The sequence below is a fragment of the Sus scrofa genome, chromosome 9 (genome assembly GCF_000003025.6).
Source record: "Sus scrofa isolate TJ Tabasco breed Duroc chromosome 9, Sscrofa11.1, whole genome shotgun sequence".
NCBI lineage: Eukaryota > Metazoa > Chordata > Mammalia > Artiodactyla > Suidae > Sus > Sus scrofa.
Genome location: NC_010451.4, coordinates 77,470,781 through 77,496,774, shown reverse-complemented (window position 1 = coordinate 77,496,774; position 25,994 = coordinate 77,470,781). Strand labels below are relative to the sequence as shown.

General features: G+C 41.2%; 1 long non-coding RNA gene across 11 annotated transcripts in view; it reads left to right on the top strand.

Moving 5' to 3' along the window:
* LOC102161092 overlaps positions 1-25,994 on the top strand; it is a 148,709-nt gene that overhangs the window by 12,484 nt on the left and 110,231 nt on the right. For 2 of the 11 annotated variants that reach the window (XR_002335828.1, XR_002335831.1), the window contains one exon: positions 7,299-9,144. The exons of 7 other annotated variants lie outside the window; for them this stretch is intronic. This is a non-coding gene — a long non-coding RNA (uncharacterized LOC102161092). Of the gene's footprint in view, positions 1-7,298; positions 9,145-25,994 lie in introns of those variants that run through there. 2 more of the 11 variants (XR_002335832.1, XR_002335833.1) reach the window with 2 other exon arrangements.

Genomic DNA, 25,994 nt, shown 5'->3' with positions numbered 1-25,994 from the left:
GGCGGGTAGCAGGGCCCTTGGAGACTCAAGAGGCTCCTCCCCAGGGCAGCCCGATTCAGAAAGACCGTTTGAGATCTTTTCCCGATTCGGCCAGGCTTGTTGCAGCTTTTCTGGGCTGCAGGGGGTCCTGCCTGGAGCTGGCAGTCCTATGCAGCTGGTCCACTAGGTCTCAGCACCCCCTGGGGTCTTGGGCGGGTAGCAGGGCCCTTGGAGGCTCAAGAGGCTCCTCCCCAGGACAGCCCGACTCAGAAAGACCGTCTGAGATCTTTTCCCGATTCGGCCAGGCTTGTTGCAGCTTTTCTGGGCTGCAGGGGGTCCTGCCTGGAGCTGGCAGTCCTATGCAGCTGGTCCACTAGGTCTCAGCACCCCTTGGGGTCTTGGGTGGGTAGCAGGGCCCTTGTAGACTTAAGAGGCTCCTCCCCAGGGCAGCCCGATTCAGAAAGACCGTTTGAGATCTTTTCCCGATTCGGCCAGGCTTGTTGCAGCTTTTCTGGGCTGCAGGGGGTCCTGCCTGGAGCTGGCAGTCCTATGCAGCTGGTCCACTAGGTCTCAGCACCCCTTGGGGTCTTGGGCGGGTAGCAGGGCCCTTGGAGACTCAAGAGGCTCCTCCCCAGGACAGCCCGACTCAGAAAGACCGTCTGAGATCTTTTCCCAATTCGGCCAGGCTTGTTGCAGCTTTTCCGGGCTGCAGGGGGTCCTGCCTGGAGCTGGCAGTCCTATGCAGCTGGTCCCCTAGGTCTTAGCACCCCCTGGGGTCTTGGGCGTGTAGCAAGGCCCTTGGAGACTCAAGAGGCTCCTCCCCGGGGGAGCCCGTCTCAGAAAAACCGTCGGAGAATTAGGTCGATCTATTCACGGCCTGGCTAGGCTTGTTCTAGCTTTTCTGGGCTGCAGGCCTTTTCTAGGGGGCTGGTGGTGTTTGGTGCTGCTCTGTGGAAGTGTAGCCCCTCCAAAGGGCAAGCAGGCCTGTGCAGGGAGAGCCCCTGCGGTGGTAGGCTTCAGGCAATTGTTGAGGCCAGCCCTCCTGGATGGCAGGCAGCCCAGGTTCGGCGAGAGCGTAGGGGGTGGCGGGGGTGGGGGGAGGGAATGCACTGGGAAGCACAGCTTTCTGCTAGCTAGCGGGCCTGTAAGCTTGCTGTGGCGTGGGGGGTATTCTATGGGGACCCACCCCTTCTTCTCTCCCCTCCCCAGCACGGGCGCAGACCAGGCTCTTCTCCCAGGTTCCCTCTGAGGCGGCTTTCCACTTCCCCGCCCCTAGAGTATTGCTCCCTTCCTCTGCGACAGCTTTGTTTTCTAGTCTCTCAGGCAGTCTCTGCCCCGTCAAATGGTTTAGAGACCTCCCAAGCAGTTTCCGCTCTTCCCCGCCCCCTAGCCCGGGGACTAATCTCTGGAGCCGAGGTCTCGGTGCCCAGCCCCCACCCAGGCGGCGCCCCCCGGCCCTTTCTTGGGGACTAACCTTCGGAGGCGAGGTCTCGGTGCCCAGCCCCAACCCAGGCGTCCCCCGGCCCCCTCTCGGGGACCAACCTTCAGAGCTGAGGTCTCGGTGCCCAGCCCCCACCCAGGCGTCCCCCGGCCCTTTCCCGGGGACTAACCTCTGGAGCCGAGGATTCGGTGCCCAGCCCCCACCCAGGCGTCTCAATTTTTGGTGACTGTGCCCGTAGTTCAGATGGTCCGTTGGGTTCTTGATCGTTTTTCCGTACTCCGACTTACTGCTACACTCTTCTCTGCATCTGGAGATTCCTCCGGTTCGTTTGATCTTTCCCCCGGTAGGAGACTTTCCAGGGTGCGGGATCCCTTTCTCCTCCGCAGTTCCCTTTCGGGAGCGCCCGTCCCGCTCGGATTCACCTTCTCTCACTCTCCTCTTTTCTCCCGTTCTGCCCAATAATGTCACGAACTTCTTGCCGTTATTGGAGTTTAGGTTCCTCTGCCAGCGATTGGTTGTTGTTCTGTGCGAGTCATTTCTTCTGTAGATGTGCTTTTTTTGTTGTGTTTGTGGGAGAGGGCGAGCGTGTCCCCCTACTCCTCCGCCATCTTGTCCTCCTCCCCTCGGCATGGTTTTTTTCTTCTTTAAGTTGTATTTGAATGTTTTAAAAATCTAAGAATGGATTGAGGTAGATACTTTGTTGGGTATCTGTTTATCATCCATTGAGAAGCATCCGCTTCCTCTTCCTTTTTCCCTTAATTCCCTGCTAGAGGTTTGGCTGGTATAGCTATATTAATAGGAGATGACCCTTCTCCCTTCCTGACTGGATAGAGTTTGATCCCTGAAGGAATCTGAATTAGTTCTCCTCTGAGAATTTGGAATTAGAAAAGAAGTCTCAGTTGCTCTCTGTTGAACACAAACTATAACCCAAACATGTAAATGCATTCTATAGGGAGAGAGAGAAATGCAGCACACTGTCTGAGAAGAGTACCCCGAGTTTTGGTGCTCTCTGAGTGGAAAAGAAAGGGGGAGAGAATCATTTTCTAGCTTCTCACAGATTTCCCATGGCCGCATCCCCACAAATGGCCTTCTTTAGTTCCATGAATCCCTACACTTGTATTCTTATTAAGTTACACTTTTTTCTGTTAAGTTAGAGGGGATAATTTTTCCATTCTTTAAAATGCATTTCATCACTTCATTTAAGAGTGATCTAAAATAGTTTGTCTTGTTTAAAAGAAGTAAAAAGCATTTTGAAAGCTTTGGTCTGAGGAATAACATAAGACTTATGAAAAGCTAGCAAAACTTAGTCTTTTGGATAAAGACAGCAAAAGGCAGAGTAGGAAGCTTCCCACTCTTGTTCTCCTACAGAAACATCAAAAAAACAAGCAGAAAAAGAACCAATTTTTTGAGGACTCTGGAAAACAGTTGAAAATTTGCAGCAACAGCAAGGGATTAATCACCAAAATATACAAATACCTGCTGCAGATCAATATGAAAAAACAACCCAATCAATAAAAAATGGGTAGAAGATCTAAATAGACATTTTTCTGAAGACAGACAGATGGCTAGTAGGCCCATGAAAAGATGCTCAACATCACTAATTATTAGAGAAATGCAAATCAGAACTATGAGGTTCTACCTCAGACTAGCCAGAATGGCCATCATCAAAGAGTCTACACACAATAAATGCTGGGGAGGGTGTGGAGAAAAGGGAACCCTCCTACACTGTTGGTGGGAATGTACATTGGTGCAACCACTATGAAAAACAGTGTGAAGAGTCCTCAGAAAGCTAAAAATAGAGCTACTATATGAGCCAGCAATCTAACTCCTGGGTATCTATCCAGAGAAAAAAAACTATACGAAAAGATACATGCACCCCAATGTTCATTGCATCACTGTTTACAATAGCTAAGACATGGAAACATACAAAATGTCCATTGACAGGATGAAACAACTAAATGTTCGATGAAACAAATGATGGAATATTTGTTTGAATGGAATATTAGCCATAAAAATAATGAAGTAATGCCATTTGCAGCAACATGGATGGACCTACAGATGGTCATACTAAGTGAAGTTAGTGAAAGAGAAACATCATATGATATCACTTATATGTGGGATCTAGAAAAAGGATACAGGGGTTCCCATTGTGGCTCAGGGGTTTATAAACCTGATGAGTGTCTAAGGATGTGGGTTTGATCCCTGGCCTCATGCAGTGGGCTAAGGATCCTGTGTTGCCCTGAGCAATGGTGTAGGTCACAGATGCAGCTCAGATCTGGCATTGCTGTGACTGTGGCGTAGGCTGGCAGCTGCAGCTCTGATTTGACCCCTAGTCTGGGAACTTCCCTATGCTGAAGGTGTAGCCCTTAAAAAAAAAAAAAAAAAAAAAGAAAAAGAAAAGGGTACAAATGAACTTTTTTTTTGGAGAACAGAAACAGACTCACAGACTTTGTAAAACTTATACTTATCAAAGGGGTCAGGTGGAGAGGGTAGGGATGAACTGGGGGTTTGGGATTGGCATATGCACACTGAGGTATATGGAATGATTGGTCAATGGGGACCTGCTATATAGCACAGAGAACTCTACCCAATATTCTGTGATAATCTATGTGGGAGAAGAGTCTGAAAGAGAATTGATGTGTGTAAATATATAACTGAATCACATTGTTATATACCAGAAGTTATCACAACCTTGTAAATCAATTATACTTCAATAAAACTTTAAAAAAGGGGGAAAAAAGAAAAATTTACAGCAACCAAATGAGCTCTGAATCAAGAAAAAGGCACCTGAAAACAATAGAAGGATTTGGTAGTGATTTACTTGTCCTCCCACTCCCTCTGCCCCTGCATGAGGATAGTCCGTAGTCTTATAAAGTGACTGTAGTAAAATGTCAGTAGTCTTAAAGCAGTGTTGTCATAATGCTGCCACAACCATAAAAAAGCTGCTGTCTTAAAGTGACAAAAGCCTTTGTTCCCACTGTGGGACTGTTTCCTGGTTCTGGAGGGAGCAAAGCTGACCCTGTTCACACATGTTGTGAAGTCTGTTCTTATATGTCTGAAGGTGCTGCTCACTGAATTGTGTCTCATGAAATTCATATGTTGAAACCCTAATTCACCAGTGAATGCAGGGCCTGTGAAAAGGTGGAATTGAGGTTAAATGAGATAATAAGGGTGAGACCTTCCTCCAATAGGGTTAGTGCTCTTATAAGAAAGAAGAGACACAAGTTTCTCTCACTCTCTCTCTTCATCATGTGAGGACACAGTGAGAAGTCCAGTTGTATTGGTGGCAACCTTAATTTTGGACTTTTCCGTCTTCCAGAACTGTGAGAAAGACATTTCTTTTTTTTTTTTTTTTTGTCTTTTGTCTTTTGTTGTTGCTATCTCTTGGGCCGCTTCCGCGGCATATGGAGGTTCCCAGGCTAGGGGTTGAATCGGAGCTGTAGCCACCGGCCTACGCCAGAGCCACAGCAACGCGGGATCCAAACCACGTCTGCAACCTACACCACAGCTCACAGCAACGCCGGATCGTTAACCCACTGAGCAAGGGCAGGGACCGAACCGGCAACCTCATGGTTCCTAGTCGGATTCGTTAACCACTGCGCCACGACGGGAACTCCAAGAAAGACATTTCTATTGTCTAAGCTATCCAAGCCATGGTATTTGGTTTCAGCAGTCCAAGCGGACTAATACAGGGGGCAAGCTAAAGGACAGGTGCTAGCTGTCCCACTCTGTCTTCCCTAACCAGAACTCAGACGAAAGAGCTTGAAAACACTGCAAGCCAAATTAACAGTCCTCAGATACCTGGGGCAGAGATTATGGTTGAAACATACAGTAGACTGAGGCAAAAATGGAAGAGTTTATTTGGGAAATTAGGGCATTCAAAAGCAGCTATGTATATGGGGGGATTTAGAAAGTCATGTGCATGCACAGAATAAGACACATGCTTGGAAAACACCGAAGAAGACCCTAAGCTTTTTCTTGCGCTGATCTTGGCATGGTGACCCTGGCAAGTTGAAAATCAGAGCCAATTTGCTAAGACTTGGAGGTTTTCAGCATTCAAAGAAATTTCTATGAAAAAGCTAGCTGAACACAAGCTAAGGGACAGAGACTTCAGTGACCAAGTTGACAAAGAATACAGCCTTTACAGTAATAGTTTGGAAACAGCATGGAATAAACCAACTGCTACAGCTTTCCACAATCTAAAAGTAGCAAACCCTGTAAAAGGGAGAGAACCTGACTTTCAGTTACCATGTTGCAAATATCCAGTTTTCCTCAAAAATAAACAAGGCATACAAAGAAACAGGAAAGAATGGCTCTTTCCAAGGAATGAAATAAATAGGTAGAAACCATCTCTAAGTCCATATGTTGGAAATATTAGACAGTTTTTAAACAACTGTCTTAAATATGCTCAAAGAACTAATGCAAAACATGGACATAGAACTAAAGGAAATGAGGGAAAGGATGTGTGAACGAAATTAGAATTTCAATAAAGAAATAGAATTTAAAAAAAAACTAAAGAGAAATTCTAGAGTTGAAGAGTACAGTAGCCACAACATGGACAAACTTGGCTTTAGACAAAACAGCTTTTTATGCAGAAGACTCTGGGCTTGATTTCCCCATCAAGGGATGATGTTCCTTAAATCATAAAATTTATCCTGGTTTAGTGGGAAGATCTTAGGCTGTGGAGTAAGATTGATCTGTTTGAATTATAGCTATAAATAAAATAACGACAAACATTACTTACTAGAGAACGCTCTAAGAGGGAAGAACTTAAGAGTCTAAGATTTTCTGCGTAATATCTGCTACTTATTTGCTATTGTAAAACCAACTATAGTAAACACTTAACTCATTGATTTATTTTAATCTTCACACCAACTCTCTGAAGTAGATGTCATCAACGTTATTAACTGATAAAGAAACTATCCTCAGAGATTAAGCACTTGTAAGTTGTATAATAAGGATTCCAACCCACTGTTGAAAAACAATGCTTTATCAAGGAATAATTGATGTGAAATAATTATACATCCATCAGGTGTATATAAAATGGTATTTGACAGATATATACACCCATGAAACCATCCCCACAATCAAGGGAATGAACATAGCTATCACGCCCAAAAGTCTTCTCCCTATCCCACCCCATCTCTAAGCAACCATTCTCCTACCTTCTGTCACTAAAGATTAGTTTGCATTTTTTAGAGTTATATAGATGGAATCAGGGAGTTCCTGTTGTGGGCAGCAGAAAGGAATCTGACTAGTGTTCATGAGGATGCAGCCTTGCTCAGTGGGTCAGGGATCTGGTGTTACCATGAGCTGTGGTTTAAGTTGCAGATGTGGCTTGGATCCCACATTGCTGTGGCTGTGCTGTAGGCTGCTGCTGTAGCTCTGATTCAACCCCTAGCCTGGAAACTTCCATCTGCCTTGGGTGTGGCCCTAAAAAGCATAGTAAACAAATAAATGGAATCACACAATGTGTGCTTTTTATTATCTTGCTTTTTTCACTCAGCATAATTACTTCAAAATGATGCAATATTACACACATGAAGTTCATTCCTTTTTATTGCTAAGTGTTCCATTATAAGGATATACCACAATTTGTGTTTCCATTCACTTTCTGATGGACATTTAACCCAATCTGACCTTAAACCCATGCTGCACTCTCTCTCCAGCTCCTTCACTTATTGTGTGGTCTTGGGAAACCTAATTGTTCTTGCTAAATCTCAGTTTTTCTCATTGTAAAATGCAATTATATATATATATATATATTTTTTTTTTTTTTGCCACAGGATTGTTATGAATAAATAACATGTGAAAGCACCTAGTACTGTGCCTGGTGCACAGTAAGTACTTATAAATGGTCATTCATTTTTTTCCCCAGGAAAGAAGAATCTCCAGGAAGGAAATGAGCAAAAAATATAGCGCCACATGCCTTTCTGGCCTTTTTTTCCCTGTGTTTTTACCTTGTTCTTGAAGATTTCTCACTTTAATTTCCTCTGCTTGCATTTCATCTATACCCTATAGATATGATATTCCCCTTTTTTCTCTGTTCTAAATAGGGACACAAACTCCTTTTCTTATTCCCATAACATGAATTAATTAGAGTTATATTTTCACCAAAATTAAGGAATAAATTAAAAACATGTAATTATGTAAAACCAAGCAGCATAAAAATAGTCAAGGGTCCTAGATGCCTGCTTCTATCCCAAATAATCCCAGCAAAGTAAGTCAAAGAGCTTTTTCTTTTCAATTTTTATTTTGACATAATTTCAGTCTTTACCAGGAAGTGGCAAGAATAGTGCAAAGAATCTCCAAACAACTTTTTCTTTGATTATTATTTAAAAATTTTAACAACTCACTTGAACTGTTGAAATGAATTATCTTCTTTCTTCAACCTGGTCTTCTCTTTCCAAAATGTAGGCAAATACCGGCTTGACAGAAAATATTCCGTTAACTCAATGTGATAAAAAACCTAACAACAACATCAATTCCAAAAATTGCTTAACTGAATCTGATAAGTGCCAGACAGTCTGCTCGGTGTCAAACATGGACTATCACCTACTCCTAACAACCTATGAGACAGGCACTATTATTACATACATTTAATAGATGAAGATATTGAGATATAAGGAGCTTTAGGGTTTTGCCCAAGGTCCTACAAGATAGAAATCCTGTGGTACTGAATGCAAATAAAACCAACCAGATTCCTTAACTCTTGTTTTTAATGCTGATCTTTTAAATCAGTTATCAGCAAGCTAGAGCCTTTTGGCTAAGTCCAGCTCATAAAAGAGCTTTAGTCCCAGATCTGCCTGTGCAAGGATCACCATCCTCTTACACAGATAGGTGGGCATAAAGGTCTTCTCTCCTTCCTAACCTGGCTTCTGTCTTTCAGTCGTCTGGTCATCTCTCACTGACTACTGGGATTTCTTGTCCTGCTCCCAGGAAAAAACTGAGCCTGACTCTAAGTTCTAACTTTCCAGACACCATTTGGCCCTTCTAGTGAGGGTCTCAAGTCTAATAGGAATTCCTTAGAGCCCAATAAATTCAACAGGCAAGGTTACTATTCACAAAGCTGGGGCATTTCTGGGGCATTTTGTGATGACTCACTCCATATGTCTTAAATAATCAAAGCAATACTGGCACATGGTCAAAGGCAGCAATCCTGAGGACGTGGTGATGCACTGCTCTGACCCCCCTTCAGGACTGAAACATTTATTCCCTTAGCTACCGGGAGTGTGGCCAGCAGACCACCTTCAGCTGTCAGCCCTCTCAGGGCTGCCTTAAGATCTCGCCTTCTTTCAGGGCACTCAGAGCCAGTGACTGGTCAACACGGTTATAAAAACCCAACCCCACCCCAACCTATAATATTATTCTCTAGGGCCCTTCCATCATCAGCATTCGTCATTGGGGTGACTAAGATCTTTTTTAAAACTATATCATAGTTCAGTTTCTCCCTCTGTCCAATCTTCTTTCTTTTCCCCTTCACAGGCATTGATCTCAAGCTGTGTGCATTCTGATCTCTGTCTTAGAGTCTGTTCTCTGGGGAACCCCGCCCCACCTATGGCAAAACCTGAAGCAAGAAGAGAGCTATTTCTTAACCCCCGTGAAATCCAAGCTCCTTGTTGATCTCTGGTGAACAGCTGGTGAAATTTTGAATGACTTCTGCTTACCAAGAGTTAGCTCTTCAAGCTCCACATGAAAAATAAAGAGAAATAGACCCAATGCAACCTTTTAGTCTTACCTGCTGTCTGTTACCTGTTATAACAGATGAGCCCAAAATCACTTCACCATACTGTTAAATGGTGATTTGGACAACTTCTGAAGCTTTTGGATTTTTCACATTTAATCAGAAGTAGAATTTTGAAATACTTTCAGTATGCCAACCCTCTTTATGGCTGTCTTTTCCTTAAAGTAAACATCAGTAGACTCTGTACTTGCACACATCTTTTAAGGATGCTTGAAAAATCACATACTAGAGCAAGCAGAAGTATTTACACTTTCCTATTTTTCTACTATCTTTTAAAAAATGTTGCCATGGTGATGCAACATAGTAGAATACTAGATATTAGATAAAATGTGCTCTAATCTTGGCTCTGTTATTAGCTCTTTTCTGAGCCTTATGGTCCCCAACTGTAAAAGGGAAATAATGCCCATTTTTTTCAGAGTTATTGTGTGGGTTAAATAAGAGGATATTTGCAAAGGGCGTACAGTATTCAAGTATTCAGTCAACGGCAACTAGTTTTATAAATAAGCATAGTAATGGAAGTTCCTGTCATGGCGCAGTGGAAACAAATCTGACTAGGAACCATGAGGTTGCAGGTTTGATCCCTGGCCTTGCTCAGTGGTTTAAGGATCTGGCGTTGCCCTGAACTGTGGTGTAGGTCGCAGATTGGCTCGGATCTGGCATTGCTGTGGCTCCTATTAGATCTCTGGCCTGAGAACCTCCATATGCTGAGGGTACAGCCCTAAAAAGCAAAATAATAATAATAATGAATGTGAATTGACCAAAAATTTTGAAGGGAAATATCTTTCCAACAAGTATTTTAACTTATTGCCACATTTTTTTGTACCCTAGTAGCAAATTTAGTTAGCAAAGATATTCACTCCAATCTAGAAATCTAAAGAATTTTTATACTGAAATGTACATAAATGATTTTCATCCAAGGGGCAATATCCAAGGAGTGGTACTAGTGATTTCTAAGGGCTTTTTTTTTCCCTCATCAGTTAATGCCTCATGGGTCTATGGATTAGGATGACCCTCCAAAAATGGAAGCAACTATTGCTGGGAATTTGAGTTTCTCTTTGTTGAGAATGGCTGCATGTCAACACAACTCCTGTTCTAAGTCCTCTTGACTAAGAGTCTACTTGCAAATAATTTGGACTCAATCTATCATGCCATTGTTTGTCAGAACAGAAGTAGTCAAATAATGATTACATTCTTCTAAAAATGGAAGTTAGCATCCATTATTTGGTTCTAGCCTTACAGTTGCTTAAACTCTATTTGAATTGATTATATTTTATGGCTTATTATTTTTCTCTCAGTATTAATTACTTCTTCTGATTCATGCTGTGCTTGTGTATAGAGGCAGTTCTACCCAAATGGAAGGAAGAGTTCTGCTTTCCCTCTGTCATTTGTTAACACTGTTCTTAGGAACTCGTTTCTCTGATACAATTTCTGCAGTCATCACACATCTTTGGAAATATCTTTGGACATAAACTCTCAATTTCATCTTTCATCTGCAGAATGGGTTGCATGTATATGTCCATCCTTTGGAATCAATTTAGAGCCAAACCTTACCTCTGTTTTTAGCTGGATTTGCCCTCTCTTTGACTAAATGGATCCAGGCCAGCAGACACATAAAACCATCTTTATATTCCTCCTCTCTGTCTCTGCATCCATCTTTCTACTTCCTGACGAAGAAAAGGACTCTGGGAGAGTTCCTGTCATGGTTCAGTGGTTAACAAATCCGACTAGGAACCATGAGGTTGCGGGTTCGATCCCTGGCCTTGCTTAGTGGATTAAGGATCCAGCGTTGCCATGAGCTGTGGTGTAGGTTGCAGATGCGGCTCGGATCCTACGTTGCTGTGGCTCTGGTGTAGCCCTGCGGCTACAGCTCCGTTTAGACCCCTAGCCCAAGAAATGGCAAAAAGACAAAAAAAAGAAAAGAAAAGAAAAGGACTCTGACCTCCTTCCTCCTAAGAAACTGGAGAGTATTTTGTCTCCCTCCCTGCTCTATTTCAACTATTTAATGTATATATCAGAGCATTCACAATCAAGATAGCATTCCCTAACCCTTAATATGTTAGACTTTGGTCGAAGATATAAATGACGGCGGAATGGTGTGGGTAGGGGTTGAGAATGAAAAGTGAAGGCTGGTGACCAGGAAAATAACACTTTATGGTTGAAGCCTGAAGTATCTATATGGAAATTGAAGGGGGCATATAAAAACAGAATAGAAATAAACTTCAGAAGAACCAAAACTCCAGTTCTATGAAGAGACTGGAATTTGCACCCAATATAAAATGTGGACAGGTACTGGAGCAAGAAGCATACACCTGTAGGGCATGAATGAGTTGAGGGAGGAAATAAGGATCAGGAGATTTTTTTTAAATTTTTTTTATTACTGAAATGAATTTATCACATCTGTAGTTGTATAATGATCATAACAATCTGATTTCACAGGATTTCCATCCCACAGCCCAAGCACATCCCCCACCCCCCAAACTGTCTCCTCCAGAGACCATAAGTTTTTCAGTGTCTGTGAGTCAGCATCTGTTCTGCAAAGAAGTTCCGTCTGTCCTTTTTTCAGATTCCACATGCCAGTGAAAGCATTTGATGTTGGTGTCTCGTTGTATGGCTGACTTCACTTAACGTGATAGTTTCTAGGTCCATCCGCGTTGCTAAAAATGCTGGTATTTTGTTCTTTTTGATGGCTGAGTAATATTCCATTGTGTATATGTACCACCTCTTCTGGATCCACTCCTCTGTCGATGGACATTTAGGTTGTTTCCATGTCTTGGCTATTGTAAATAGTGCTGCAATGAACATTGGAGTACATGTGTCTTTGCGAGTCATGGTTTTCTCTGGATAGATGCCCAGGAGTGGGATTGCTGGGTCAAATGGTAGTTCTATGTTTAGTTTTCTGAGGAATCTCCATACTGCTTTCCACAGTGGTTGCACCAATTTACAATCCCATCAACAGTGTACTAGGGTTCCTTTTTCTCCACACCCTCTCGAGCACTTATTGTTTGTAGACTTTTGGATGATGGCCATTCTGGCTGGTGTAACGTGGTACCTCATAGTGGTTTTGATTTGCATTTCTCTAATAATGAGTGATGTTGAGCATCTTTTCATGGGTCTTTTGGCCATCTATATGTCTTCTTTGGAGAATAGTCTGTTTAGATCTTCTGCCCATTTTTTGATGGTGTTGTTTTTTTGGTATTGAGTGGTAGGAGGTGTTTATAAATTTTGGAGATTAATCCCTTGTCCGTTGATTCATTTGCAAAGATTTCTCCCATTCTGTGGGTTGTCTTTTCATTTTGTTTAGGGTTTCCTTTGCTGTGCAGAAACTTTGAAGTTTGAGTAGGTCCCATTTGTTTATTTTTCTTTTTATTGTCAATACTCTGATAGGTGGATCTGAGAAGATTTTGCTGTCGTTTATGTCAGAGAGTGTTTGGCCTATGTTTTCCTCTAGGAGTTTGATAGTGTCTGGTCTTATATATAGGTCTTTAATCCATTTGGAGTTTATTTTTGTGTATGGTGTTAGGGAGTATTCTAATTTCATTCTTTTCCATGTGGCTGTCCAGTTTTCCCAGCACCACTTATTGAACAAGCTATCCTTTATCCATTGTATAGTCTTGCTTCCTTTGTCATAGATTAGTTGGCTGTAAGTGCATGGGTTTAATTCTGGGCTTTCTATCCTGTTCCGCTGATCTATATTTCTGTCTTTGTGCCAGTACCATGCAGTTTTGATGACTGTTGCTTTGTAGTATAGTCTGAAGTCCAGGAGCCTGATTCCTCCAGTTCCATTTTTCTTTGGCTATTCTGGGTCTTTTGTACTTCCAAACAAACTTTAAAATATTTTGTTCCAGTTCTGTGAAAAACGTCCTTGGTAATTTGATAGAGATTGCATTGAGTCTGTAGATTGCCTTGGGTAGTATAGTCATTTTGATAATATTAACTCTTCCATTCCACGAGCATGGTATATCTTTCCATCTCTTTGTGTCATCATTGATTTCTTTCATCAGTGGCTTGTAGTTTTCAGAATACAGGTCTTTTGTTTTTTTAGGTAGGTTTACTCCTAGGTATTTTATTCTTTTGGATGTGATGGTAAACGGGACTGCTTCCCTAATTTCCTTTTCTGCTTTTTCATTGTTAGTATATAGAAATGCTGTCGATTTCTGTGTATTGATTTTGTATCCTGCAACTTTGCCAAATTCATGGATAAGCTCTAACATTTTTCTGGTAGAGTCTTTAGGATTCTCTAGGTATAGTATCATGTCATCTGCAAATAGGGATAGTTTTACTTCTTCCTTTCCAATTTGGATTCCTTTTATTTCTTTTACTTCTCTGATTGCTGTGGCTAGGACTTCCAGAACTATGTTGAAGAGTAGTGGCGAGACAGGCATCCTTGTCTTGTTCCTGATCTCAGCGGGAATTCTTTCAGCTTTTCACCATTGAGAATGATGTTAGCTGTGGGTTTGTCATATATGGCCTTTATCATGTTGAGGTAGCTTCCCGTTATGCCCACTTTCTGAAGGGTTTTTTATCAGAAATGGGTGTTGGATGTTGTCAAAGGCTTTTTCCACATCTATTGAGAGGCTCACATGGTTTTTATTCTTCAGTTTGTTAATGTGTTGTATCACACTGATGGATTTGCAGATATTGAAGAACCCTTGCATCCCTGGGATAAATCCCACTTGATCATGATGTACAATCCTTTTCATGTATTGTTGGATGTGGTTTGCTAGTATTTTGTTGAGGATTTTTGCATCTATGTTCATCAGTGAAATTGGCCTATAGTTTTCTTTTTTTGTGGTATTTTTGTCTGGTTTTGGTATCAGGGTGATGGTGGCCTCATGGAACAAGTTTGGGAGTATCCCTTCCTATGCAATTTTTGGAATAATTTCAGAAAGATAGGTGTTAGCTCTTCTCTAAATATTTGATAGAATTCGCCTGTGAAGCCATGTGGTCCTGGACTTTTGTCTGTTGGAAGTTTTTAATCACAGTTTCAATTTCAGTGCTTGTGAATGGTCCATTCATCTTTTCTATTTCATCTTGGTTTAGTCTTGGAAGATTGTACCTTTCTGAGAATTTGTCCATTTCTTCTAGGTTTTCCGTTTTGTTGGCATATAGTTGCATATAGTAGTCTCTTATGATCCTTTGCATTTCTGTGATGTCCATTGTTACTTCTCCTTTTTCATTTCTAATTTTATTGATTTGAGTCCTCTCTCTTTTTTTCTTGATGAGTCTGGCTAAGGGTTTATCAATTTTGTTGATCTTTTCAAAGAACCAGCTTTTCATTTTATTGATCTTTTCTATGGTTTTCCTTGTTTCTATTTCATTGATTTCTCTTCTGCTCTTTATGATTTCATTCCTTCTACTAACTTTAGGTCTTGTCTGTTCTTCTCTCTCAAGCTGCTTTAGATGTAAAGTTAGCTTGTTTATTTGGGCTTTTTCTTGTTTCCTGAGGTGGACTTGTATTGCTATAAACTTTCCTCTTAGAAGGCTTTTGCTGCATCCCATAGGTTTTGGAGTGTCGTACCTTTGTTGTAATTTGCTTCTAGGTATTTTTTAATTTCCTCTTTGATTTCTTCAGTGATCCATTGCTTGTTTAGTAGCATGTTGTTGCGTCTCCACGTGTTTGCGTTTTTTTCATTTTTTTTTTCTTGTTGTTGATTTCCAGTCGTATAGCATTGTGGTCAGAAAAGATGCTTGATATGATTTCAATTTCCTTAAAGTTACTGAGATTGGATTTGTAGCCCAGGATATGGTCAATCTTAGAGAATGTTCCATGTGCACTTGAGAGGAATGTGTATTCTGTTGCTTTTGGATGAAATGTCCTATAAATATCTATTAAGTCCATCTGGTTTAATGCTTCATTCAGGGTCTGTGTTTCCTTATTGATTTTCTGTCTGGTTGATCTGTCCATTGCTGTAAGTGGGGTGTTAAAGTCCCCCACTATGATTGTGTTATTGTCGATTTCTCCTTTTAAGGTTGTTAGCAGTTGCCTTATATATTGTGGTGAACCTGTGTTGGGTGTGTAGATATTTAAAAGTGTTATAACGTCTTCTTGGATAGATCCTTTGATGATTATGTAATGTCCTTCTCTGTCCCTTAAAATATTCTTCATTTTAAAGTCTATTTTGTCTGATATGAGTATTGCTACTCCAGCTTTCTTTTGATCCCCGTTTGCATGAAATATTTTCTTCCATCCTCTCACTTTCAATTTGTATGTGTCCCTAGAAGTGAAGTGGGTCTCTTGAAGACAGCATATGTATGGGTCTTGTTTTTGTATCCAGTCAGCCAGTCTATGTCTTTTCGTTGGGGCGTTTAGTCCCTTCACATTTAAGGTAATTATTGATATGTATGTTCTTATTGCCATTTTATCAACTGTTTTGGATTTGTTTTTGCTGCTCTTTTTCCTTTCCTTCTTCTCTTGTTCTTTTCTGCCTATAGAAGTTCCTTTAGTATTTGCTGTAAGGCCGGTTCAGTATTGCTGAATTCTCTCAGCTTTTGCTTATCTGTGAAGGTTTTGATTTCTCCTTCAAATCTGAAGGAGAGCCTTGCTGGGTAGAGTAATCTTGTTTGGAGGTTTTTTTCCTTTCATCACATTGAGTATATCATGCCACTCCCTTCTGGCCTGCAGAGTTTCTGTTGAAAAATCTGCCGATAGCCTTATTGGGGTTCCCTTGTATGTTATTTGTTTCTTTTCCCTAGCTGCTTTCAAGATTTTCTCTTTGTCTTTAATTCTGGTCAGTTTGATTAGTATGTGTCTCGGGGTGTTCCTCCTTGGGTTTATTTTGTATGGTACTCGTTGTGCTTCCTGGATTTGAGTGAGTGATTCCTTCCCCATGTGAGGGAAGTTTTCGGCTATTATCTCTTGGAATATTTTTTCTGTCTCCTTCTCTCTCTCTCCTCTTTCTGGCACCCCTTTAATACGGATGTTGTTGTGTTTCACGTTGTCCCAGAGTTCTCTGAGACTTTCTTCATTTGTTTTCAATCTTCTTTCTCTTTTCTGTTCTGCATCCATAATTTCCACTAATCTGTCCTCCACCTTGCTTATTTGTTCTTCTGCCTTCTGTATTCTGCTGTTAGCTGCTTCTAGTGAATTTTTTATTTCAGTTATTGTATTTTGCATCTCTTCTTGTTTAAGTTTTATATCTTGTATCTCTTTGGTCAGTGTTTCCTGTAAATTATCCATCTTTGCCTCCAGTTTATTTCCAATGTCTTGTATCTTCTTCAGCATCAACAGTCTAAAGTCTTTTTCCTGGAGGCTGAGAATCTCCTTATGGCTTTGCTGTTTTTCTGGGTTTTTTTCTTTCTCCCTCGTCTGAGTTATAGTTCTCTGTCTTTTCATTTTTATGGGTTTTTGGTGTGGTGACCTTCTTACAGATAATAGAGTTGTAGCCTCTCTTACTTCTGATGTCTGCCCCCCTGTGGCTAAAGTCAGTATGGGGGCTTAGTGTAGGCTTCCTGATGGGAGGGGCTGATGCCTGCCCCCTGGTAGGAGGAGCTGATTCTAATCCCTCTGGTGGGTGGGGCTTAATCTCTGGATGGGATTAGAGGCAGCTGTGTGCCTTAGGTGTCTTTAGGTAGCCTGTTTACTGAGGGGTGAGGCTGTGATCCCACCTGGGTTGTTGTTTGCCCTGGGGCTTCTCAGCAGCTGACTGATGGGTGGGGCCAGATTTTCCGAAAATGGCCACCTCCAGAGAAAGGCACTGCTGCTGAATATTCCCGAGAGCTTTGCTTTCAATGTCCTTCCGTCACAACAAGCCACATTCACCCCTGTTTTCCCAGGATGTCCTCCAAGAACTGCGGTCAGGTTTGACCCAGATTCCCTTGGAGACTTTGCTTTGCCCTGGGACTCAGTGCACGTGAAAGTCTGTGTGGGCCTTTTAAGAATGGGTTCTCCGTTTCCCCCAGTCCCATGGAGCTCTTGCGCACAAGCCCCACTGGCCTTCAGTTCCTTATGCTCTGGGGCTCTTTCTCCCTGTGCCAGATCCCCACACGTGAGAATTTGATGTGTGGCTCAGAACTCTCACTCCTGTAGGTGAGTCTCTGTGAACCAGTTAGTTTCCAGTCTGTGGAGCTTCCCACCCAGGAGGTATGGGGTTGTTTATATTGTGAAATCGCCCCTCCTACCTCTTGATGTGGCCTCCTCTTTTTCTTCTGGAGTAGGGTATCTTTTTTAAGATTTCCAATCCATTTTGGTGAAGTGTGCTCAGTCTTTAGTTGTGAATTTTGTTGTTTTTAGGAGAGAAGTTGAGCTCCAGTCCTTCTATTCCGACATCTTAATCCCGTCTCCAATTGGTACATTCTTATGTATCTCAATATATGTTTGCCTTATTCTTTTTTTTTCTTTTTTCTTTTCTTTTTTTTTTTTTTTTTTTAAGGCTGCACTCATGGCCTATGGAAGTTCCTAAGCTAGGGGTTGAATTGGAACTATAGTTGCTGGCCTATGCCACAGCCGCAGCAAGCCAGATCCAAGCTGCATCTGTGACCTACACCACAGCTCACAGCAATGCCAGATCCTTAACCCACTGAGTGAGGCCAGGGATTAAACCTGCATCCTCATGGGTCCTAGTTGGGTTCATTACCACTGGATCAGGAGATTTAACTAGTTTTGCTTCTCATGTACAAATGCGCACTTTGGGTATTGCTGTTTTTTTCTTCTTCGAAGTACAGACACATCCCCCAGTTTATTAACATGAGTGAGAAAGGAAATGAGAAAAGAGGCGTGCCCCAGCTTATCAAGTGCCCAGCTGACCAATAGGCCTGTTCCTTTTTTATCCATCATTTGATTTCATCATATTTTCATTATATGTTAAATGTTTGTATGATCTGTTGTGATATTGTTTTAACACTGTGTCTTTAGGAAAATGCATCCTTACTTCGAGTTGGATCACCTTAAAATGAACTTTTGAAATACAGCTTACACAGAGAGAGGGGCCGTTTTCTGGTTTACTAACATTGATGATCTAAATGTTGCAGATAAAGAAAATTCAGGTCATAAGACAGTGACTTGCCAAAGGCATTATGATCACATTAAGCTAAAATTAGAATCTCATGCACCTTCATTCAGTCTGTAAAACTTCTTTTTCTACTGGATCTCTAAGGAACATTTGCCTTGAAGAGATTATTGGGGAGAGGGCACAAGGGAAAGAAATAAACTATTGCAGTCCAACAAAGAGAGCCCTTTCCTTTTCTTTCTCTCTCTTCTTTGCATTTCTATTTTGTTTCCAATCTATTTCTTTCTCCTTCCCCTCCTTTCCTGTGCATGTGGGGCAGGTAGCGGCGGGTGGGGGGGGGATTGTTTGTTGTTTTTCTCTTCTCTTTTTTCTTTGCTTTCTGGTCTTCACTGTTCTCTGTATTTGGCCTGCCTCTTTCAGTCTCTTCCTTTTGATTTTTCAGTTCTTGCTTATATACATGACACTCCTAGTGGAGAAAAAGATGTCACTATTACTTTCATTTTAAAAACCATTTGGAGTTCTCATTGTGGCTCAGTGAGTTAAGGACCCACATAGTCTGTGTGAGGATGCAGGTTGGATCCCTGGCCTTGCCCGGTGGGTTAAGGATTTGGCATTGCCACAAGCTGTGCCATAGGTCATGAATGTGGCTCATATCCATCCGGTGTTACTGTGGCATAGGCCTGCAGCTGCAGTTCCAATTCCACCCCTATCCCAGGAACTTCCATATGCTTTGGTATATAGATAGCATCTGACTTCCAAAAGCATGCAATCTATAGTGAATCCCAGCTGTGATCTTATAACACTTGCATGATTCTCATCTTTTGTTTCCATTAAAAATCTGGTGATAACAATGAATTGCCTCCCTCCAAAAATGCCTAAGTCACAAACATACCCAATTTGCATGCTATTTCAGAAGGTACAAAAACTCCCTGAACTCCTTAGGAGTTTATGATCTCAGATCAAGAACCCTGATGGTTGTCTCATTCATTTTACAAATGTCACGCAATTTGAGAAAGGAAGAGTATCTTAAAACACAATCCATTTTAATTCATTTTGTTAAGAAAATCAGTGGGCTATAAGTAACAACCATTTTGTGTGTCTGCAGAGGTAAAAGGGGAAGAAACATTTCCAAGTTACAAGTAGATTGTGACATTATCCATAGGGAGCAAACATTTACTGAGTACTGCCTACTACATACATACCTATATGTAAATTTCCTATATGATAGAGTTGTTGTAAAAATTTAATATATATATAAATACCTATACATACATACAAATATATACATATATATACATTTGTGTGCAAGTATGTGTTTTTATATAATATATAAAGCATAAATATGTTAAATTTTCACAGCAGCTATATCATGTAGGACTAGTACTCAGATATGGAAATTGAGGCTCAATGAGATCAAATAGGTAACTCAGTTCACCTGCTGGTGAAAAATGGATGAGGATTCCAATCCACATCTAACTCCAGCACCCCCTTGGAGGATGATTTCTTATTTATCTTTTCTACTTAACATGAAACTTAGCACATAGGAGGTACTCCTGGAAGGTCGAATGTTGATTGAATTAACAAACAGTGTCAAGTACAAAGCCATGTAGTAGATCCCTGGAGACTCAGTCAGCTTTCCCCACTCCTACGCCTGTCCCCATTTAATGTCATTTCCGTAGAGAAGAAGAAGGAGGCATTCTAATACGTTCTGAAGAGTAGAAGGGAATCCATAAAATCACAGAGAAATACAGTGATTTTCCTCTATTCATCTGAGAAATATGTCAGTTTCAGTAATGAGAGGGTAACGGGCTTGAATGTGCCAGTTTTTCATTTGGAAGGAATGCACTGCGAAGATAATTCAGTATTAACTTGGGGAAACCATTTTCAATTTAGTGAGTCCTCTGAACATTAACGGAAGCATTCTGACTGTGGCTCCTGAAATACAAAGAACAATTTGAAACATGCCTAAGAGGAAATCCAACAGTTTTAGCATAAGGAAATTCTCAAATGAAGTCTAATTTTAAAGGAAAAAGAATCTCATTGATTGAAGAAACTGTTCAGAACATAGATGTATATACTCTGAGTGAGGCTACCTAATGAAGCTATACTTTGAAGAGAGTTGGTGAAGAAATGAAAGCAGTTTCAGAGTATGGGCAACCCTGAAACAGAGGCTGATTATACTTCGAAAGAATATCTTTAAGGAAGCTAATAAACAGTTAAGTTGAACAAAAACTACATTAGAAGCCAGTTAAGACAGTGGAGTGATGCAAAATCAGTGACTATTTCTTTGATCTAAAAATAAACCCATCTTGGCGTTCCCCTTAGTGACTCGGTGGTTAACGGAACCCGACTAGGATCCATGATCCATGAGGTTGCAGGTTCGATCCCTGGCCTCACTCAGTAGGTGTTGCTGCGAGCTGTAGTGTAGGTTGCAGATGCGCCTCGGATCCCATGTTGCTGTGGCTGTGGTATAGGCTGGCAGTTATATCTCTGATCTGACCCCCTAGCCTGGGAACTTCCATGTGCCATGGATGTGGCCCTAAAAAGCTAAAATAAATAAACAAACAAACAAACAAACAAACTCATCTTGACTTTTAGCTCAGGGCAAGCTCATGATGCATGGTTTTTGAAATTTTCTAATCTCTTTCCAAAAACATACTAAATAACTAGAATGGCAAAAGAAAAATTAGTCTCACTGCATCATCCAGAAAACCAAAAGACCCCTCTCACAGCATCCTCCAGAAAACCAAAACGTCCCCATGGACCTTAGAACTCTGGTGGGTGTTGCTTCACCCAAACCACAGATGATGCAGAACCCATACAGGACATGCCTAGGTTTACTGTTATGCAGAGCTAGTGGAGAAAAAAGAGAGTCTTAATGGTTCTATGAACACTGCAATACAGCACTTGCCAACAGATTCTCAAAAAGAGTCCCTCTTTGAAAAGGATTATTAGCAAATGAATAGTAAGAGAATAGCAGTGGAAAGGAGACGGTTCCAGGCTCCAATTATGAGTGAGTGGAAGAAAAGGAGCACAACTACATACTAAGGGACTATGGAGAGATCAGAAGGTACTGCAGTGGCCTAAGTTCTCAAATAACTCAGAAATATCTAATAAAACTCCTTTCGTAAGGAAAATGCTGATGTGAAAAAAAATTCAGATTGAGCACAATAGGAACTCTGAGGGCAAAGGAGAGAAAAGGATCAAACTCGGGTAGAACTCCGGAGAAGGCAGATCTCTGATAGTGGGTATGACTACACAGAAAGGCTGTTTAAATCTGGAGTTCCCGTCATGGCTCAGTGGTTAACGAATCCGATTAGGGGTTAAGGATCCGGCGTTGCTGTGAGCTGTGGTGTAGGTTGCAGGCGTGGCTCAGATCCCACGTTACCTGGCTCTGGCGTAGGCCGGCGACTACAGCTCTGATTAGACCCCTAGCCTGGGAACCTCCATGTGCCTCAGGAGGAGCCCTGGAAAGGCAAAAGGACAAAAAAAAAAAAAAAAAAAAAAAAATCTAAGGTTGTATTCCCCCCCGCAATATCTTCTTTGTGATGACAGTAGAAGAAAGACCCCCAAGCAGTGAAGATAGGAAAGGTACCTTGGGGCCTCCCAATCTCCTACAAAGGAACCACTTTTTTTTTTTTTTTTTGGCTTTTGGGGGCCATACCCGTGGCATAGGGAGGTTCCCAGGCTAGGGGTCGAATCAGAGCTGCTGGCCTATACCACAGCCACTGCAACGTGGGATCCGAGGTATGTCTGTGACCTACACCACAGCTCACAGCAACATTGGATCCTTAACCCACTGAGTGAGCCCAGGGATCGAACCTTCATCCTCATGGATCCTAGTTGGGTTTGTTAACCACTGCGCCATGAAGGGAACTCCAGGAACCACTTTCTAAAAGCACGGTACAGGAGTTCCCGTCGTGGCGCAGTGGTTAACGAATCCGACTAGGAACCATGAGGTTGCGGGTTCGGTCCCTGCCCTTGCTCAGTGGGTTAACGATCCGGCGTTGCCGTGACCTGTGGTGTAGGTTGCAGACGCGGCTCGGATCCCGCGTTGCTGTGGCTCTGGCGTAGGCTGGTGGCTACAGCTCCGATTCGACCCCTAGCCTGGGAACCTCCATATGCCGCGGGAGCGGCCCAAGAAATACCAACAACAACAACAACAAAAAAAAGACAAAAAAAAAAAAAAATCATCACGGTACACTCAAATTGTTTATGCATGAACAGCAGAAAAGAATATTGGTGAACACTGAATATACCATTATTTTTAAAAAGTGGACTAAATAATGCACTCTAGAAAATATACAATCAAAAAGCAGATGAAAGAGTTCCCATCATGGCGCGGTGGAAACGAATCCGAGTAGGAACCATGAGGTTGCGAGTTTGATCCCTGGCCTTGCTCAGTGGGTTAAAGATCTGGCATTGCTGTGAGCTGTGGTGTAGGTTGCAGATGCGGCTCAGATCTGGCATTGCTGTGGCTCTGGAGTAGGCTGGCAGCTGTAGCTCCGTTTAGACCCCTAGCCTGGGAACCTCCAGATGCCTCAGGTGCGACCCTTAAAAAAAAAAAAAAAAAAAGACAAAAAAATGAAAACTAAAAAATTTATCTAAAAGAACTTAAGAAAACAATAAAAACTATAAAAGAACAGCATGCATTAGAACTAGGAAACTCAAAAATTAGATGGCTAACCATCAGTTGGGACTAATGTAATTCAGAACTACTTTTCTTCCACTCACCTACTGTTCTCAAACAGGCAGATATCTCAACGCCACCCACCAGGCTCTGCTTTCTGAGAGTCCTTTATTTTCTGGATCTTCAAATCCTTTCACGTTGTTCTGAAACAACCTAGTATGCTATTTTCAGTAATAAAATTTGGGAAATAATGTTGACAAAAAAAGGAGCTGCAGCTTGGATTCAGTCCCTGGCCCAGGAACCTCCAAATGCTGTGGGTGCAGCTTTCCCCGCATCAAAAAAAAAAGAGTTGAGAAAGGAGGGAAAAGAAAAAAGATTCAAGGGAGTTCCTGTCGTGGCGCAGCAGAAACGAATCCGACTAGGAACCATGAGGTTGTGGGTTTGATCCCTGGCCTTGCTCAGTGGGTTAAGGATTCGGTGTTGCCATGAGCTGTGGTGTAGGTCACAGATGCCCCTCGGATCCCACGTTGCTATGGCTGTGGTGTAGGCCAGCAGTTATAGCTCTGATTTGACCCCTAGCCTGGGAACATCCATATGCCACGGGCACGGGCCTAAAAAGCAAAAAAAGAAAAAGAAAAAAAAAAGATTCAAGAGAAAGATAGTATATAAGACAGGAAAAGAAGGTCCAACATGTACAACTTATGTTGGAGGAGGAAAAATGAAAGCAAAAGAACAAAACAAATACAAAAATCTATAATATAGGATTTTATTATAATTTTTAAAAATTAAATATATATATTGAAAGAACACACCATTAAACTGGGAAAATGAACCCAAAATTGTCAACACCACCAATACATATTCCGGTAAAACTATAAATACATATTCTAGTAAGACTAGACAAAAAGAAAAAAAAACTCTCTGGATATTCAGACACACAGGTCAAGTCACTTATAAAGGAAAAAGAAAATCATGTATTCATCAGATTGATCCACAGCATAGGACAATAAAGCATTTAAGTTACTCAAGGAAAGAAAATACAAAACAGTGATTTTTATACATACCCGAACTTGCTTTTAAGTATAAAAGCTACAGTAAAACAAAGCAATTGTGAATATGCAAGAACTCATGAAATATTTCTCCCTGGGAAATCTACCTAGTCAGCAAGCTTCAGCAAGAAATCATAGGAGATGCTTCAACTAAGTGTCAGGCACAATACAATTGCCGATAAATGTTAATTGAACAGATGGATAGATGTATGGATATATGGGTTAAAGAATAGATTTATGAATTTCAAGAGAAACCTCATAGGGGAAAAGGAAAGGCTCATCCATATTACTAGTTACCAGAGGGCTAGGAATATGAAATCAAAGAAAAATTTTTTGGATCAAGGTGAGCAAACTGTGTTTCAGATTTGTTGCAAGATAAACAAATGGACCGTGGATGAGCCAGGAAATAGATCCAGAGTTTTCTGATGCTTAGTGAAATTCTATGTAAAAACTCATTCACTGACAAAGTAGAACTTTTACATAGCTTTAATTATTTTTCCCCCAAAGTAAATTAATCCTGTTTTCTGTATCTCATAGTAGTGTTTATTGAAAAACTGGGTCACTACTTCTTTTTTTCCCATTAACTAAAAAATTTACAGTAATTTATTTATTTTAGAATAGTTAGGGGGAGAAAATTTACTTATAATCTCATCATCTTTACCTTATATTTTATTTTCAGAGCATTGCATGATTTCAACTCATTTAACATCATTTATAAATAGTGTAACTTTTGTCTGTTTCTAATTTAGTCTCCCTTTATATTTGCCTGATGTAAATCTTAAATTTGCCATGCTGATTAGTTATAACTCCTTGGTACCTCCTGAAACCTGAAGGCATTGTCATTGGATGGGGTTTTCACTGGGGGGAAAAAGAAAGGAAAAGAGAGGGGGCAGAACTGTGTGCTGAGGAAAAACTAGCCTTGAGTAAGTAAACTGGAGGTAAATACGTTTGGCCTTGTACATCAGCCCTCCTTCCTTGGAGCCACATCAAATTATGGCATATCCACATATGGTATTGTCATGGTCCAACAGAGCTGGGACCCCATCTGTAGTGATGCCTAAGAGACCTGGTGACAGGAGGCACTATGTAGCAGAGGGGCAGATGTTGCCTATGTGATGCAAAAGCAAATAAAATCACAAGAAGAGCAGACTTTCATGTTTTGTTATGTCAAATATATCCCCAATCCTAAGTAAACCCCTTGGAGGGGCATAAAAATTTATTGTTTTTGTGATAGATAGGGGCCAAAGATATTTAATTTGAATGTTAATGTGTATTGTGTATCTAGTTATTGAGACAGCACAAATGGATTAATCTTAAATAGTTTATAGAGTTAAGTTAAAATTTTCCAATAGCAATAAGTTTCTGATGAGTTGTAAACTGCTTCAGTGAATTCCCAGCTCTGTTGCTAGCCACTGAGTCATTTAAGAAAGTTATTTCCCTTCTCTAAGCCTCAGTTTTCTCACAAAATATGAAAGGGTAGTAGTACCTACCTCAGGATTTTTGTGAGAACATCCAGGAGATAATGCATAAACATCACTGTAATATAGACCTTGGCATCTATTAATCTCTTTGTAAATGTTAGCTGCATTTCTAGAGGTCAAAAAAAAAAAACTGGTGAGTACCATCATAGAACATCTAAATAGTTTTTAATATAGCCGCACCAAAAGGAGTGTTTTTATACTAAAGAAAGTCATATGCACACACACACACTCACACATACACACACTGAGTGTGCTATGAATTTACTTGTGATGATAGTCATGATCTTTTCTCCAAACCAGGGATTGGAAAACTCTAGCCCACCATCTGTTTTTGTATGGCTCACAGGTTAAGAATGGTTCTTGCATTTTAAGTAGTTGTGGTGGAAAAAAACTGTAGAGATAATAAATCTTAGCATAATAATGTGAAGGTATCATTTATCAAGAAATAGAATAAAATTTTTGTTAAAAATTGAAATTTCCTAGAGTTCCCTGTGTGGCACACTGCAGCTTGGATTGGCGGCTTCTCTGCAGTACCAGGATGCAGGTCCAGTCCCCTGCCCAGTACAGTGAATTAAAGGATCCAGTGTTGCTGCAGCTGCCATGTAGGTTGCAACTGTGGCTCAGATCGGATCCTTGGCCTAGAAACTCCATATGCCTCAGGGCAGGGGGGGAAGGGGGGAGAAATTTCCCTACTAAGGATAGGATATTTATATATGAAATCTGTA